At 37.2% G+C, this 16,133-nt stretch overlaps 1 long non-coding RNA gene across 2 annotated transcripts in view; it reads left to right on the forward strand.

Moving 5' to 3' along the window:
- LOC110218271 (uncharacterized) overlaps positions 1-14,164 on the forward strand; it is a 50,525-nt gene extending 36,361 nt beyond the window's left edge. Inside the window, exons 2-6 of one of the 2 annotated variants that reach the window (XR_013487178.1) lie at positions 1,299-1,409; positions 1,511-1,599; positions 4,388-10,073; positions 10,994-11,191; positions 13,769-14,164. This is a non-coding gene — a long non-coding RNA (uncharacterized LOC110218271). The remainder of the gene's footprint in view (positions 1-1,298; positions 1,410-1,510; positions 1,600-4,387; positions 10,074-10,993; positions 11,192-13,768) is intronic. The other variant, XR_013487179.1, reaches the window with a different exon arrangement.
- Positions 14,165-16,133: the final 1,969 nt, after the last annotated feature.

Here is a 16,133-nt window from a genome sequence, read left to right on the forward strand (position 1 = left end):
AACCCACGATATATTGAAACCACAATGGGGAAAGTTGTGATATGGAAGGGATAACTGTAGTTGAAGTGGGGGATGGACAGAGCAGAGGCAAGTGATTCTGAATTAGCCTTCATGCTTCTGGTAACGCTTTTGGTATTGTCTCTGGAGAAAGCGGTTGCTTTTACTGTAAGGCACTTCCTTGGAGATTAAAGAGAAAACTGCCTATGACCATTCAACAAGAATGTGAGCACATACTGTGTCTTTAAAAATACCTAGAAGATAATTGTGTAGATGCCTTGAAGACAATCACATTAGTCTATGGCTTAAGCCCTCCAGTTTTCTTGGGCCTTCCAGCCTGGAAATTTAAGACTCTTCCAAGTTCTTTGAGTGCATTCCTTCAAAACTCAGTTTATCTTCAAAGCAACCTAGGGCAATTGAATGGAATGGAAAAAGAGATTTTCTCTCATTAGAAAAAGGCAAATTCATTAGAGCTAGTTGTTCTCAGTCCTAGCTGAGACAGAATCAACTTCAATTCAAATTTAAATTCAATCGACTTCTGGGAGGTCTAAAAAAAGTCCTCTCCTAGCTTTAAGGGAATCATCTTTACATAGATTGTTTGGTTTTGGAAATGATGATGCAGCTGAACCAGGAATCCTCAGTCCTGTAATTGTATATGGACATAGCCAGCCTTTGAGGGGTGGCATGAGTTACCTCAACAATGAGAGAATGCAAACAAAGGAAGATCCTTAAAATTTTAAGATTGCCTAACAACTATGCTGAGTAAACTGAGTTTTGTTTGTCTTTAAATTAGGGATTTGAGAAACCAACCACAATTTTGCCACAAAGATTTTGTTGTGACTATATGTAAGCCATTGGGGGAGGCACTTGATAGGACAATCTTAAGTTCTCCCCAGGAGCCCAGAGATAGTTCTTGAATGGGTAGGAACAAATGTTCTTCCCTTATATTTTATTTTAAGGTAAAAACTATAAATTTATTTATAACTTGAAATATAAACATGTTATTTGTTTTAAAACATATTTAATTTTTATTTTAAAAGGATATTAATCATTTCATATTTTAAGAACAGTAAGAAAAGGTCCATACAAGAAGAAAACAATTTTCAAACAAGATGGGAGGTAGATGATTTCTTTTCTAAAGGAAAAACAAGATTTTATGTTTAATTTATAGACACCATTTTAGTATCCCCAAGGAATGTAATTTAAGTTCTATTATGAAATACATCATTCTACCTCTCCCTTCCCCCTTCTCCCTGTGCTTCCCTCTTTCTCACCCTTTCATTTTCTTTTTTTTTTTTTAGAGGTCATCGTAACATAATTGACTCACATTCATGCCCTCTATGTAGACTCCAACTGCTTTAATAATGATACAATTACTAGGAATTACATGTATTGCCTTCCCATATAGAAATGTAAGTAGTTTAACTTTATTGAGTCCCTTATCATTATTCTTCCATGTTTACCTTTTATGCTTCATTGAGTCTTGTGTTTGATTGTCAAATTTTCTATACAGCTCTTGCATTTTCATCAGGAATGGTTGAAAGTCCTCTATTTCATTAAATGCCCATTTCTCCTCTGAAGGATTATATTCAGTGTTTCCAGGTAGGTTATTCTTGGTTGTAATCAGAACTCTTTTGCCTTCCAGAATATCATATTCTAAGCTCTCTGTTCCTTTAATGTGGAAGTCATTAAATCTTGTGTGACCTTGACTGTGGCTTCATGATATTTGAGTTGTTTCTTTATGGATGCTTGAAGTATTTTCTCCTTAACCTGGGAGCTCTGGAATTTGGGTATAATATTCCTGGGAGTTTTCATTTTGGGATCTCTTTCAGGAGGTGATAAGTGGATTCCTTCAATTTCTATTTTATCCTCTGGATCTAAGATATCAGGGTAATTTTCCTTTATAATTTCTTGAAATACCATGTCTAGGCTCTTTTTTTTTGGATCATAGCTTTCAGGTAGTCTAATAATTCTTAAATTGTATCTCCTTGGTCTGTTTTCCAGGTTAGTTGTTTTTCTGATGAGATGTTTCACATTTTCTTGTGTTTTCTTTTTGTTCTTTTGACTTTATTTTATTGTTTCTTGATGTCTCATGGAATCATTAACTTTTACTTGCCTACTTCTAATTTTTAAGGAATAATTTTCTTCAGTGAGCTTTTATACTCTTTTTGCATTTAACCAATTTTGCTTTTTAAGGAGTTTTTTTCTTCAGTGGATTTTTGTCCCTCGTTTACCATTTGGCTTATTCTGTTTTCTAAGGTGTTTTTTGCAGTATTTTGTTGTGTTTCCATTACCAAGCTATTGATTCTTTCTGCATGATTTTCTAGCCTGGTGGCTTCTTATCTTGCTCTTCTCCAGTCAAGAAATACAGCCATCATTGGAGGAAGGTATATAAGATTCTAGAGATATTTATCCATGCCTTCCCTCAAGCTGTTTGTCTATATGTTTAGACACCAATGTGGATGTGTACATCATACACATCTCACATAAATATTTTACAAGAGGCCACTAGGTAGTACAACAAATATATGCATATGTTTGTGTATATACATGTGCATATATATGTATATATGTGTATGTATATGTATATGTATACACATATGCATGTGTATATATATATGTGTGTGTGTGTGCTGGTCCTGAGTTCAAATGTGTCCTCAGGCACTTAATAGCCATGGTCAAGTAATTTAACCTTTGTCTATTTCAGTTTCCTTATTTGTACAATAGGGACAATAATTGCACCTACCTCCCAAGGTTGTTATGAAGTTAGGATAGTATTTTTTTTTGTTTTTAATTTTTTATTAATTTATTTTGATTTATCAATAATCACTTCCATATGCTTTTGAGTTTAAAATTTTTCTCCTCCTTTCTCCCCATCAACCTCCCCAAGACGGCACATCATCTGATATGGGCTATACATTTACATTCCTGTTAAACATATTTTCACATTAGTGATGTTGTAAGTAAAAAATAACACTAATAGGAAGAACCACCAGAAAGAGGAAACAAAACTCAACAGAAGAGAAAAAAAAATAGCAATTCAACTTCCATAGTTCTTTCTTTGGATGTGGATAGCATTTTCCATCATGAGGCCTCTGGAGATGTCTTAGGTCCTTGTATTGCTGGGAAGGGTTAAGTTTATCAATATTAGTCATTGTATAATGTGGCTGTTATTGTGTACAATGTTTTCTTGGTTTTGCTCACTTCACTCAGCATCAGACCATGCAAGTCTTTCCAGGTTTTTCTGAAGTCAGCCTGTTCATCATTTCTTATAGCACAATAGTATTCTATTACATTCATATACCACAATTTGCTCAGCCATTCCCCAATTGATGGAGATCCTCTCAATTTCCAATTCTTTGCCACCACAAAAAGAGCTGCTATGAATATTTTCGTGCATGTGGGTCCTAAAGATAGTATTTGTAAAGAGATTTGCAAACATATATAGTTGTGTGTGAGTATACATCTATATTCTGTTATCTTACACAGGCAGCACAAACTTACATATATATGTATATTTATACAAATAAATTATGAATAGTGAGGTAGTAATTTCTGCAGTTCTATGGTTTCGGGCCTCATTAGTGAGCAGATTTGATCAGCTGGAATTGGTATTCCCATAACTTGCTCTCATGACATTAATAACTATGGGTATAAATAGATTATGGGCCAGGTTCATGCTATCTCAGATGTATGCCCATTTATTCTTCCTCTGAGTCCATATTGTATGCATGTCTATGTTAATAGTATACTCCTAAGGCCAGTATGGTAACAATATCTCAGCCTTGACTAAACTGAAATTCTTAGTACTAGGAAGAAAGTGCCAGTTTGGAATCCTCCAGGGAACCCAGGGTAGTACAAAATATCTGGAGTCTATAACATATGCCTCTCTGAAGCAATAGCCTACACTTCCAGCCCAACATTATGCCATTTCCTAGAAAATTCCCTATTTTGTTCTTGCTCTCCTTATTTGTTTTGGCCAGATCTTTCACATTACCCAATATCTAGCATTTCTCTTCCTTGACATCAGCACCAATTCTTACCCTTTCAATAAACTACATGATTTTAAGCTGTGCTAATGAATCATCCTGGTATTTAAGTATTTTTTGGTAGCTAGGTGGCACCATAATGCACAGAGTGGTGGACCTGGAGTCAGAAGAAATAAATTCAAATCCAGCCTCAGACATTAGCTATGTGACTGTGGGTAAGTCACAACCTCTATTTGCCTCAATTTTCTAGACTGTGAAGTGAAGATAATAATAGCATGTATCTCACAGGGTTGTTGTGAGGAGCAAATGAAATACTATTTGTAAAAACACTTAGCACAGTGTTTGATATATAGTTGGTACTTAATAAATGATTGTTTCCTTCTTTTCCCTTTGTGATCCAGGCACCTCACACGAAGGAAGAGAAATGATGGAGAACTTGGGGAAGTTGGGTATGCTGAATGGGTGTGCTCTCATCTTGGCCTTGAGACCATTATGTCTGCAGTCTTAGTGACTACCCTGATTTTATCCTTCTCTAGTTGTCCCTGATTCTTCTCCAGAAGTATTTCATCTTAAATCTTGAGCTTCATCTTGTGTGAGTTAAAACATACTGTAAATACTGTAATAAAGGTCCACCATTTTATACCTGGATGTTTTATTCTTTTGTTAAAAAACAAAGTGCCATAATTATGGAAAAGACTGGAATGAAAACTGGCTTTATGAGCTGGATGAAATTTATGAAAAATCAGACATCATAAATTCTACTTTTAGTTTCACTTTTTTTTTTGTTTTGCTAAAGCTAACTATTCCCTTATGAGCAATATGACTGTAGCAGAATTTGTCTTTAAGAGGGTGAATATAAACCCTATAGAACAGGCAGTGTCTGCCTGGTCACCCCGGGCTCACGAGTAAGTTTCACCAAAATAGGACTAATGTAATTTGATTGCAAAAATCCATAGCTGGAATACTGGGTTCAGACTGGAATAGGACCCAGTGGGACAATTCTTAGTTTTTAGGATCAGACTCCAAGGATCTAGGCCAATTTTGGTGTCTACTAAGGATCCATACACATTGGGAATCTGTTCATCTACCTTTATGGGATTTCTTCTCTTGTGTCTCATGACTTGCTTTTTAGGGACTTCTGCCTGCACTCGATAAGACTCCTTTTCTCTTCTGACACTGCCAGTGCTCTGGTATCACCCCTTACCATCTCACACTTGGACTATTACAATAGCCTGCCAGTGGGTCTACCTGACTCAATTCTCTCCCCATTCCAATCCATTCTCCATTCAGCCACTAAAATGATTTTCCTGAAATGCAGGTCCAATCATGTCACCACCCTACTTAGTAAAATTCAGTGGCTCTCTGCTGCCTACAGGATCCGATACAAAGATGCTCTGTTTGGCATTCAAAGCCTTTTATAACTTAACTGCCTCCCATCTTTCCAATTGGGCAGATAGGTGGCTCAGTGGCTAGAGTATTGACCTGAAGTCAGAAAGACTTATCTTTCTGAGTTCAAATCTGGCCTCAGATACTTACTAGCTGTGTGAGTCTGGGCAAGTCACTTAATCTTGTTTGCCTCAGTTCCTCATCTGTAAAATGAGCTGGAGAAGGAAATGGCGACCGACTCCAGTGTCTTTGCCAAGAAAATCCCAAATGGGATCATGAAGAGTCAGACACTACTGAAATAACTGAACAACAACAACAACAAGAAAACCCTTTCCAGTCTTCGTATAGCTTACTCCTCAACAAGTTCTCTTCAATCCAGTGACACTGGCCTCCTGGCTATTCCATAAACAAGATACTCCATCCCTCAGCACTGGGCATTTTCTCTAGCTGTCCCCTATCTGGAATGCCCTCCCTCCTCTGCTCTGCCTACTGACCTCTTTAGCTTCCTTTAAGTCCCAACTAAAATTCCTTCTTTTACTAGAAGCCTTCCCCAACCCATCTTAATTCTAGTGCCTTCCCTCTATTAATGATTTCCTATTTATTTCATATATTTGCTTGCTTAGTATAGATTTATTCGCATGTTGTCTCCCCTCATTAGATTGTAAGCTGCCTGGGGACAGAGACTGTCTTTTGCCTCTTTTTCTGTCCCCAGCACTTAGCACAGGCTCTTAATAAATGCTTATTGATTATTGATTGATTGATAAGTGTCTTAGGCATGAGAAATAATTCCGAGGTTTCACAATCTTTCTATAGTCTAACGATCCTCATTGTCAAAAGTTTATATTTACATCTAACTTAAGTTTTTCATGCTGGGATTAAAGTTAGTTTCCTCTTGTTGGGTTAAAGAATAGCTGGTTGCTACCCTCTGTGTGATAACCCTTCATGTGCTTGAATATTGTCATCAAGCCTCTATTTAGTATTCTGTAATCCAGCCCCCCCAAAAAAAACCTAGCTCCTGTTTTACACCCCTTTAATCATCTTTGTGACTCTTTTTTTGAACTTTATACCTATTATGTTTAGATGAGCCCATTACTGGGTATGTTACTTTAGTAAAGAAAACCACTTACAGTATGAAGAGAAAGCAAAAAAAAAATGCATCAATATAGGACTTTTATTGTTTATATATTCCATTTTTTGCTTCTTTGCCCCTCATGAGTAATACCAAACTTTAGGTAAGCTAGATTAATTATTTCTGTCTGTATAGAGAAAGGTTTTTTTAAAAAAACGTTTATTTGTACATCTTGATGGAGAGCATATCTCTAATACTCTTCTTTGATTGAAACTATTCTTTATAAGTTTATCTGATGCTAGATGTATGGACTTCAATTATAATAAGATCTGAAAATATTGCAAAATCCAGGACATTGGAAGTGGTAGAGAGGCTGGTGTTATAATTGAGTCTATCAATAATTGACAAGAGTTGAAGTCAAAGGGGGAATGCTTTTCTTTTCTCTTCATTAACAAGATACTGAGTGACACATTTTCTGGTGAGCAAAGAGATGAGCTCCATGCCACCTACCTTCTTGTTATATCCTCTGAACTGCCAGTCATTGCCATTTGCTCTGCCATTTTGCTTTCTGGACCACTGGGCCTTACCATCTGCCCTATGGCTGGATCTTCCCACAAGTGTTATCTTTATCATTAGAACATGGATTTCTAGAGGGTACTGTATCCCCAGCACTTAGCAAAATGAAAGCATTTAGCAAGTGCTTAATAAATACTTATTCATTCATTCTGACACATGGCTTATTATCTCTTATTTTTCCTCTCTCCCTCCCAAGCTCTTTCTCTCTCTTTAGATGACAGTGTCAAGGGTTTGAAAAGTGGGGCTGCAGTGCACATACCAGGTTGGTGGCCTACTAACCATTATTGTACTTGATGTCTCATAGAGAGTCTTCCCAGGCTTCCCCTAGGAAGTGGAGCCAAGTTCTGTGGCCTTTAATGGGACTTGGTGAAACAAGCCTTTCTGGGCTTTTTTGTATCCCCAGCATTTAGCACATAGTAGATACTTAATACATGTTAATTGATTGACTTTCTGGGCAAGAAGAAGGAAATTGTATGCCCTAATTATTGCCCAGAAATGAACCAAAGAATGAACTCATTTGATAGTAATTTTTAACCTGATAATGTTAATTCAGATCTTTACCAGGGCCATTTCATTTGAAAAACCTGTTAATATTGTGAATGTATCAGTAATCATCTCCTAGGGAATGAGTCTTTAGGGAAGTTTTTGATATAATCAGAATGGATATCTGCATTGCAATTGCAACTCAGGTCTATAGGTTTATAAATCTAGGTAGAGCTGGAATAGAACTCAGAGGCCACCTTGTCTGAACCTCTACGTTTTACAGATGAGGAAATTGAGACCCAGAGAGGTTACGTGACTTGATTAATGTCAAATAGCTAAGAATCAGATATAGCATTTGAACCTGGGACCCCCTAACACAAGAATCAGTGGCCTTTCTCCTATACCACCCTGCCCAGCAGTTTCAAAATTGGTCTGGGCAAGTTTTCCCATTAAAAGTTGAGTTTTGCTGTAAAATGAATGTGCAAATAGGAAAAAGTACTATGAATGATAAGATTTAGAATTTTTTTGAACTGTGTGGTTAGATTGTCTAAACAGTAGACCATAGCAAGAAAAAAAGTGAAGTTACACAGTAATGAAGGTATCTGGAGCAGCAAAAGTAAGAGTCATGATTGAGAAGGAGGTTGTCCTGCTAACACTACAATATGTGATAAGAATATGGTAAAAATAAAAGAAAATCTCTGTGGTGGTCTGAAGGTTTCTTTGTTTCCCCTATCTCCTTTCTCTACTGTTTCTTCACTGAATATCATTCATGCCTTGAATACATTCTCTCCTCACTCCTATCCCATGAATCCACCCTGCTTTATTTCTCCCCATTCCAATCCATTCTATATTCAGCTGTCAAATTAATCTTCTTAAAGCATAGATCTGACCATGTTAATCTCCTTTTTCCATAAATTCTAGTGGTTCCCCACCATTCCCAGGATCATATAAATCAAATATAAAATCCTCTGTTGGGTATTCAAATCCCTTCACAATCTGCCTTTCCAATTTTCTTATATCCCTTGTACTCTGTTTGGAGACTACTGAGATAATAATAAAAATAGTAATAACTAGCATTTATATAGCACCTACTATGTGTCAAGCACTGTGCTAAGTGCTTTACAAATATGATTTCATTTGCTTCTTATAACATCTCTTCATTGTAGCTACTATCATTATCTCTATCCTATAGTTAAGGAAACTGAAGGAAACAGAGATTAAATGACTTGTTCAGCAGTCACACAGTTAACAGTATCTAGGCTGGATTTGAACTCAGGTCTTCCTGACCACTGTGGGTCCAGCACTTTCTCCACCATAATACCTAGAGGGTGAACAGCTTATTCTAACAAGTAGGAAATGAATGAGACTGTACCCCAGGCAATAGGGAGCTCTCTGGGGAATCATAAACAGTTTGATACTAGAAAGTTTAGAAGATCCTTTGCCTTTGAAGTAATATGGCGGACTTATTTTCTTGCTACAGTATGGGGTTCTGGCCCAGCACCTCTGGATCTCACAGAGAGTGGGCCTACCAGGGAGCAAACAGCACCTCCATTGTCTGAGTCAGCGGTGGGGTAGAGGTTGTTTTTGTTTTTGGTGTGAGGCAAGATTGTCAGGTCCTAGCCAGGAGCTCATAGAGTGTGCCAAAGATCCAGAGAGTTAAGCAGGAAGTGGTGAGCTGAGTCTCAGATTATAGGGAAGGACACAGCATCAGTGACTGACAGTGACCTTTTCAGGAGCTGGTACTAACCACAGCCCATCCACGGTTAGGCCTTGCAGCTGTGGACATGGGCACCTTGGATTGACCCTCATTTTACCAACATAGACACTCAGCCAAGGTGGTTGAATGGTGTCTCCAAAGACAGTGATTTATGAGCCTTCTAAAAAAGATGTACAACACTTGGGACCTACAGACAAAGAGGCAGCAGTGGAAAGAGCCCTGAGTTTGGAATCAGAATATGTGTTTGAATCTTTCTATATGCTTTGGCTAAGAAAAAGATTTGCTGACTTCCAAATTTCATTTCATTCTACCATCAAACCTTTAACTAACAGGCTTCTGGCCAGAGCAATGCTCACCCCTAACAAGAGGGCTGGGCAGCGAGGTGGCACAGTGGATGGATCACCCAGCCTGGAGTGAGGAAGACTCATTTTTATGGGTTCAAATGCAGCCTCAAACACTTATTAACTGTGTGACTCTGGGAAAGTCACTTAGGCCTATTTGCTTCAGTTTCCTCGTCTGTAAAAATGAGCTGGAGAAAGAAATGGCAAACCACTCCAATAAAACCCCAAATGGGATCATGAAGAGTTAGACATGACTGGACCGCAAAAACAAGAGGACTGCACCAGATAACCTTAAAAGTCTTTTCCAGTTCTAGAACTATGATCTCCGTTGGACTCATCCTACAGAGGGAACTCTACTAATGGAGAGAGAGTATCAGTGGCAACAAAGGCCTAGACACTAGTGATGTTGAAAGGAAATATTGTTCCAAAATGGAATAATTTGATCTGTATGCCATATCCTTTTATAATAAGGACCCATCCCTGGAAAAAACAAATAGCTATCTCCTAAATCAAGGGTGAGTTTGTTAGTTTACTTTTATTGCTAGCAAATAAAGGACTATTTGTCTTTTACATCTGTTCTATAATTAGAAAAAAATATTATTCAAGTCCAACTGGTTGTAATTACTTTGGGTGCCATATGGAGAGTTTTAAAATCATTTGCAAAACAAAATGTGATTGTTTGTAAATGTGCTTTCTTTTCCTCTCATTTTCTTGTAAAGGTAGTGAAATCCACATTATTATCATTTTTAATTGCCATTAAATGATGATACAACAAAATAATGCCAAAAAACCAAACAAACCCCCAAAACAACAAACTGTGGTTTGAAAGTGTAAATACTATGCTGTGCCTGGGGACAACTTGCAAATGGATCCTTTTAGAAAAGATAACCCAGGTTCACAATACTCTATGGGCCCACATCTTTAAACCACTCAAAACTTATATTTCATGAGCTTTCACTAAAGGGTCTATTTTTATTAGCCAGAGAACACAATTAATAAAAGCAAAGACATGTAATTCAGGGATTCTTAATTTTTTTGTATGTGTTTGTGTCACAGATCCTTTGGGCAGTCTGGTGAAGTTCATGACCCCTTTTGTTGAATGTAATTTTTAAATGTGTCAAATAAAGTATATAGAATTACAAAGGGAACCAATTATGTTGAAATATAGTTATCAACATATTTTCAAAGAAGTTCATGGATCCTAGGTTAAGAACTTCTGATTTATTTAAATAGCACAATAAGAAAAGTAGCAATAGAACATTCCCCACAAATATGTACATCATCATAGGTAAGAATGGATAGCTATAGGGAAATAGTATATGTAAAACAAGGCACATATAGAGGGAACATAGGTGTCCAAGGGACACACATAGGGAGCACTGAAAAGCCCAGAGCATCCACATGGAGGGTGAATTCACACCTTTGATTTTTGCAGGGCCATCAATATATGCTGGTAGTGTTCTGGTGACATTGTTCCAGTTGGGCCTGCTTCCCAGTGGTCTCAGACATCAAGCCATCTTTGCTGGGTTCTATGAGGCAGCTAGGTGGCACAATGGATACAGTGAAGGTCTCAGAGTCAGCAAGACCTGAGTTTAAAGTCAGCCTCAGAAACTTCTTGGCGGTGTGACCTTGGGTAAGTCACTTCATCTCTGTTTGGATCTATGGATCTGCTAGCTATTAGGCAGTCATTTCAGAGCATATGGTTGCTGCTGCTTTGGCCTTTGGAAGCTGGGGCATAGCGACTAAAAAACCTCTCCCTAACAAGGCTGGACTGGTGGCTCTTTTTTAAGGTGGATAAGTTTTATTTTAAAAAATAATAAAAGTGTATTGATATATTTTGTTATTTTTTTTACATCACTAAAATTTATTGTAGTATTTCTCCCATTACTTCCTCCCAGAGGACCAACCTATATATTTAATGTTTTTTAAAGAAAAAAAAAGAAAAAAAATCACAAAACTGATCACTACGTTAAAAAAGTCTGAAAATGTACGCATTGTACCACACATACGGACCTCCCATCCTTCCATACTAAACATGCTCTTGAGCTCATCCCCTCCTGTTTTCTCTAGCAAATTGCAATCTCGTTCTCTGTCTGTCTGTCTCTCTCTGTCTCCCCTTTTCTCTCTGTCTGCCTGTCTCTGTCTCTTTCTGTCTCTCTCTCCTTATATTTCTCCTCTTTTCTCAACCAAACTGCTAGGAAAAAAAAACTGTCTACACTCATTGTCTCCGTTTCTTCTCCTCTCACTCATTCCTCATCTCTCAGAAATCTGGTTTCCATCTTCATTACTTAACTGAAATTGCTCTTTATAAAGTTGCTAATGATCTTTTAATTTAGAAATCTGGTGGGCTTTTCTCAGTCCTCATCACTTTTGATTTCTTTACTTCATTTGACACAGTTGACTAACTCTACTCCTGGATTCTCTCTCTGAAGTTTTGTGACTTTCCTCTTTCCTCACTGTCTGACTGCTTCTGCATCAATTTTCCAAGGAGAGTTTAATAGAGTAGGGGAGGACCTTATGCTCCTGTGCTTGTTCATGAACCTTTGTGAGTCTTTTATATCTCCTGCATTTTCTGTGGTGGATGAAATAAAAGTTGTCTCATATCCAATACAAATATCATACATTGAGTCCCTGTGGGAGTTGGAGACCTTGTTATCCACATTTGGAGAAACTTAGACACAAGCTATATCTAAAATTTATTTTAGAGATTTTTCTGAAGAACTGGTGGCAAGAGCCAAGAAGAGAAACTTATCCTTTTTGGGCCAGAATCCAACTTAGTCTCTGTGAGTTTGGAGTCCTTAGTGGTGGGGGGAGGGAAGGAGAGCTGGAATGCTTGGATACAGGTAACAAAAAGAAAAACAATCAAGCAAAACTGACCAGTTCTGCAATCGTGTCTGTCTGTATCTGCCACATTTGGTGTCTGTAGTCATCGGACAACAGGATTGAATTTGATTGAAATGTTAATTCAGAGTTCAATTCCCATTTTATGTTGCCTTTATTTACTATATTTTATAACCATTATGTATCTTGTTCTCTTGTTTCTTTTTACTTTTTCCTACTGTATATCATACGAGTATTCCCATGTTTCTCTGAATTCTTACATTTGTAATTCTGTTGTTATAATAATATATATGGCACAATTTGTTCATTTCCCCCCCCCCCAGTTGGGCAACCATTTTGTTTCCAGCTTTTTATGAATACAAAAAGTGCTGCTATGAGTGTTTTTGGAGTTTTCTTTTTGTCTTCAGCTTCTTGGGGGATACCCGCTTAATAAAGAGTAACTGTTTTTTGCATAAGTCCCAATTGTTTTAAAGATCGTTTGGACTAATTCATGGCTCCACCAATAGTGTACTAGTGTGTCTGACTTCTCATTGATTATTTCCATTTTTTATCATCTTTGCATATTCAAATACTCATTGATTGATTTGTCAATTTTTAGAGTGAGGTAAAACTGCAGTTATTTTATTTTGTATTTCTCTTGTTACTAGTGATTTGGAGCATTTTTTCCATATGCTTCTGAAAGTTTTCATTTTTTCTTTCGAAAACTTTTCGGCAGTTTTCAGAGGAAGAAATCTAAGCTAGCAATACAAATAGAAAAAGAAAATGCTCTAAATTACTAATAATTAGAGCAATGCAAATGAAAACAATTCTGAGGCATTACTTCACTCCCATCAGATTGGCTAAGGTGACAAAAAAGGACAATGACAAATGGTGAAGGCACTATGGGAAAGTCTGTGCTTTAAAACACTATCGGTGGAGCTGTGAACTGGTCTGAGGATTCTGGAAAGCAATTTGAAACTATGCCCCAGAAGCTCTTAAACGGTGCATACTCTTTGACCCAGCAATGCTACTGTCATGTCTATACCCCAAAGGGATTTAAAAACAAAAGGAGGAAATGTCCTATATATGTATAAAAATATTTATAGAACTCTTTTTATTGTGGTAAAGTTGTGGAAACTGAGAGGAATCCCATCAATTGGAGAAGGGCTAAACAAGTTACACTATAGGAATGTGATTGAATGCTATATAGAAATGATGGAGATGATCTCAGAAAAGCCTAGGAAGACTTGTATCAACTAATGCAAAGTGAAGTGAGCAGAGCTAGGAGAATGAGGTATAAAATAACGACAATATTGTAAATGTAAACAACTTTGAAAGACTTAGTAGCTCCAATTATCGCCAATTGTCTTGACTTTTGTCCTGCCACTAGAATTTGATGGCTCAGGAAAAGACGTGAGGCTGAAGACTTCATTCTCACTTAAATCCAGTTCATGTGCAAGTCAAGACCTTACCTCTGATGTCATTGGTCCTCTTTGAAAATGAAGGACAGACAGCAACAGCCAGCTCTGATTAGCCCAGTGCGCAGCCACAGTTCCAAAGGACTTGTGATGAAAAATGTTATCAACCTCCAGACAGAGAAATGATGGACTTAGAGTGCAAATTGAAGTTTTTTTGTTTTGTTTTCTATGAATGTGGTTAATGCAGGAATTGGTTTTATATGACTGTACATATTTGTAACAGGTTTTGTTGCTCTTGCCTTCTCAATGGGTGAGGAAGGGGGGGAAGAAAGAAGAACATTTGGAAATAAAAATAAAATAAAATTGAATAAAAAACCTGTTCCTATCCTTTGCCCACTTATTTATTGGTGAATGTCTCTTGGTCTTATATATTTCTATCAGTTCCTTCTCATTGAATATCAAAGCCATATCAGGGATATTTGCTATGAAGATTTCCTCCCCAATCTACAATTTTTTCTTCTTATTCTAAGTATAGTGCCTTTTTTATGCCAAAACTTTTAAATTTTATGCAACAGAAACTATTTTATCTTTTGTAATCTTTATCTCTTGCAAGAATTTTCTCTTAGCTATTACTGTGAAAGGTACCTCCTTCTACAAAATATTTTTCAGTACAAATAATTACATTTTTTAAAAATTGGATTTCAGAATATTAGGTTTCCTTACAGTGGAACACATCTATGTCATTTTCATGACTTTCTCTTTCCATTTTGCTCCATGTTTCTTTGTTGATATAACTATGCAAGTTGTTTGTCCTTGGGTGTGTGGGAGGACTTTGGGAGCTCAAGAGTTTTCCTCTGACAGTTTGAGGAAAATACTCAGGAGGAAAGAAAGGAGACAGCTGTAGTATAATAGATGACTTCTGGTTCCAAGAACTGGAGGACCTACTTTCAAATCCTGGCCAAATACTGTCTATGTGTCCTTGGGCAAGTCGCTTATCCTGTCTGAGCCTTATCTGTAAAATGAGGAGGTTGTACTAGATATTGGAACATAATCCAAGTAATAATTAATTTATTCTCAGCTCTGGCTGGATTTCTAGAACCTTTGCACAAATAGATAGTCCAAGAAACTGTCCAACTTATTCCTAAGACTCTTCCTAATCTCTTAAGTAGTAAATAACAAGATCTCAATGACCTTCCAGAAGGATTTTGTTGTTGTAGGTTCTTATAATATAATGCTTTCCTTGAACTAAACTTGCATGGCCCAAATACTTATTTTTTCCTCTTCCTCATAGTTTTCTTGGAGGACCACAGGGAATTTACAGCCAAGGAAATTGTACATGGAAAGGCTTCAGATTTGCCTGCATAATTTGGTATATTGGGAGGGCAATAAGGCTGGAACTTGGGAACCCGTGCCTCAACATTTGTGGAAATGTTCCATGATCAATATCTCTTCAAAGTAAAGGGCCAAGGTGCAAGGAGGTATTCTGGGAGGAGATGTGATATTTATGCCACATAAACCATCAAGATATATGACACTGTTAGGGAGAATATGGAAGTATGGCCAGCCTCACCCGACCTTAAGAAACCATGGTGCACTCTAGCGATTGACTAATACTAATTACCCCTTTGCTATTCAAACTCTAGAACCCCACTTACTCTTTTCCTGTATTGGTTTTATGGGCCTCTAAAACTCTATGCATCTGTTCCAATTTGTGTTTCAACTATAGTTCAAGAGGCATTGTTTACTTAGTAAGTTTGGTGGCTCAGTAACTTCAACTATTAACAAGCCTATGCCACATTTCTTTGGATATAATTTTGTATCATATTTGTTTTATAGGCCATGAATTATGCTATATGGAAGTAAGACTTTTATTTTTGGACAATACCTCTCATCTTAAACCCTTTAAGACAGTGTGGAATAGTCTCAATTACCCCTCCTGTCTTCCCTTTTCTTTGCTTGGGCCAGTAGGATTGGGCAAGAAAAGCCAGATCCTAGGAAATGGGCTTTTGGGACCTTGTGGCACATATATGACAACTGAGTGATGTTAATATCAGTTATATAAGCCTGGAGCTATTGATTTAAATCCTAGTAGTCCAGGCATTGAGCACAGCAGATTTGAAACTGACCAGTTAATCTTATCTTTAGCTGTGGTCCTGGCTTCATAGATGAAAAACAATGTATGTCTCTAATTAATGTTGGCATGATGTAGGGGTTAACAAATTGGAGTTCTAATAAATGACATAAAGCCAAACACATGGTTTGCTTTACAGTTGGAGCACCATGGGAAAACTTGTGAAGTTTTTTATAATTTGTATTTCAATGAACAAACATCAACTT

This window comes from Phascolarctos cinereus, unplaced genomic scaffold (assembly GCF_003287225.1).
Source record: "Phascolarctos cinereus isolate Bilbo 61053 unplaced genomic scaffold, phaCin_HiC Scaffold_5;HRSCAF=322, whole genome shotgun sequence".
In the NCBI taxonomy this organism is placed as follows: domain Eukaryota; kingdom Metazoa; phylum Chordata; class Mammalia; order Diprotodontia; family Phascolarctidae; genus Phascolarctos; species Phascolarctos cinereus.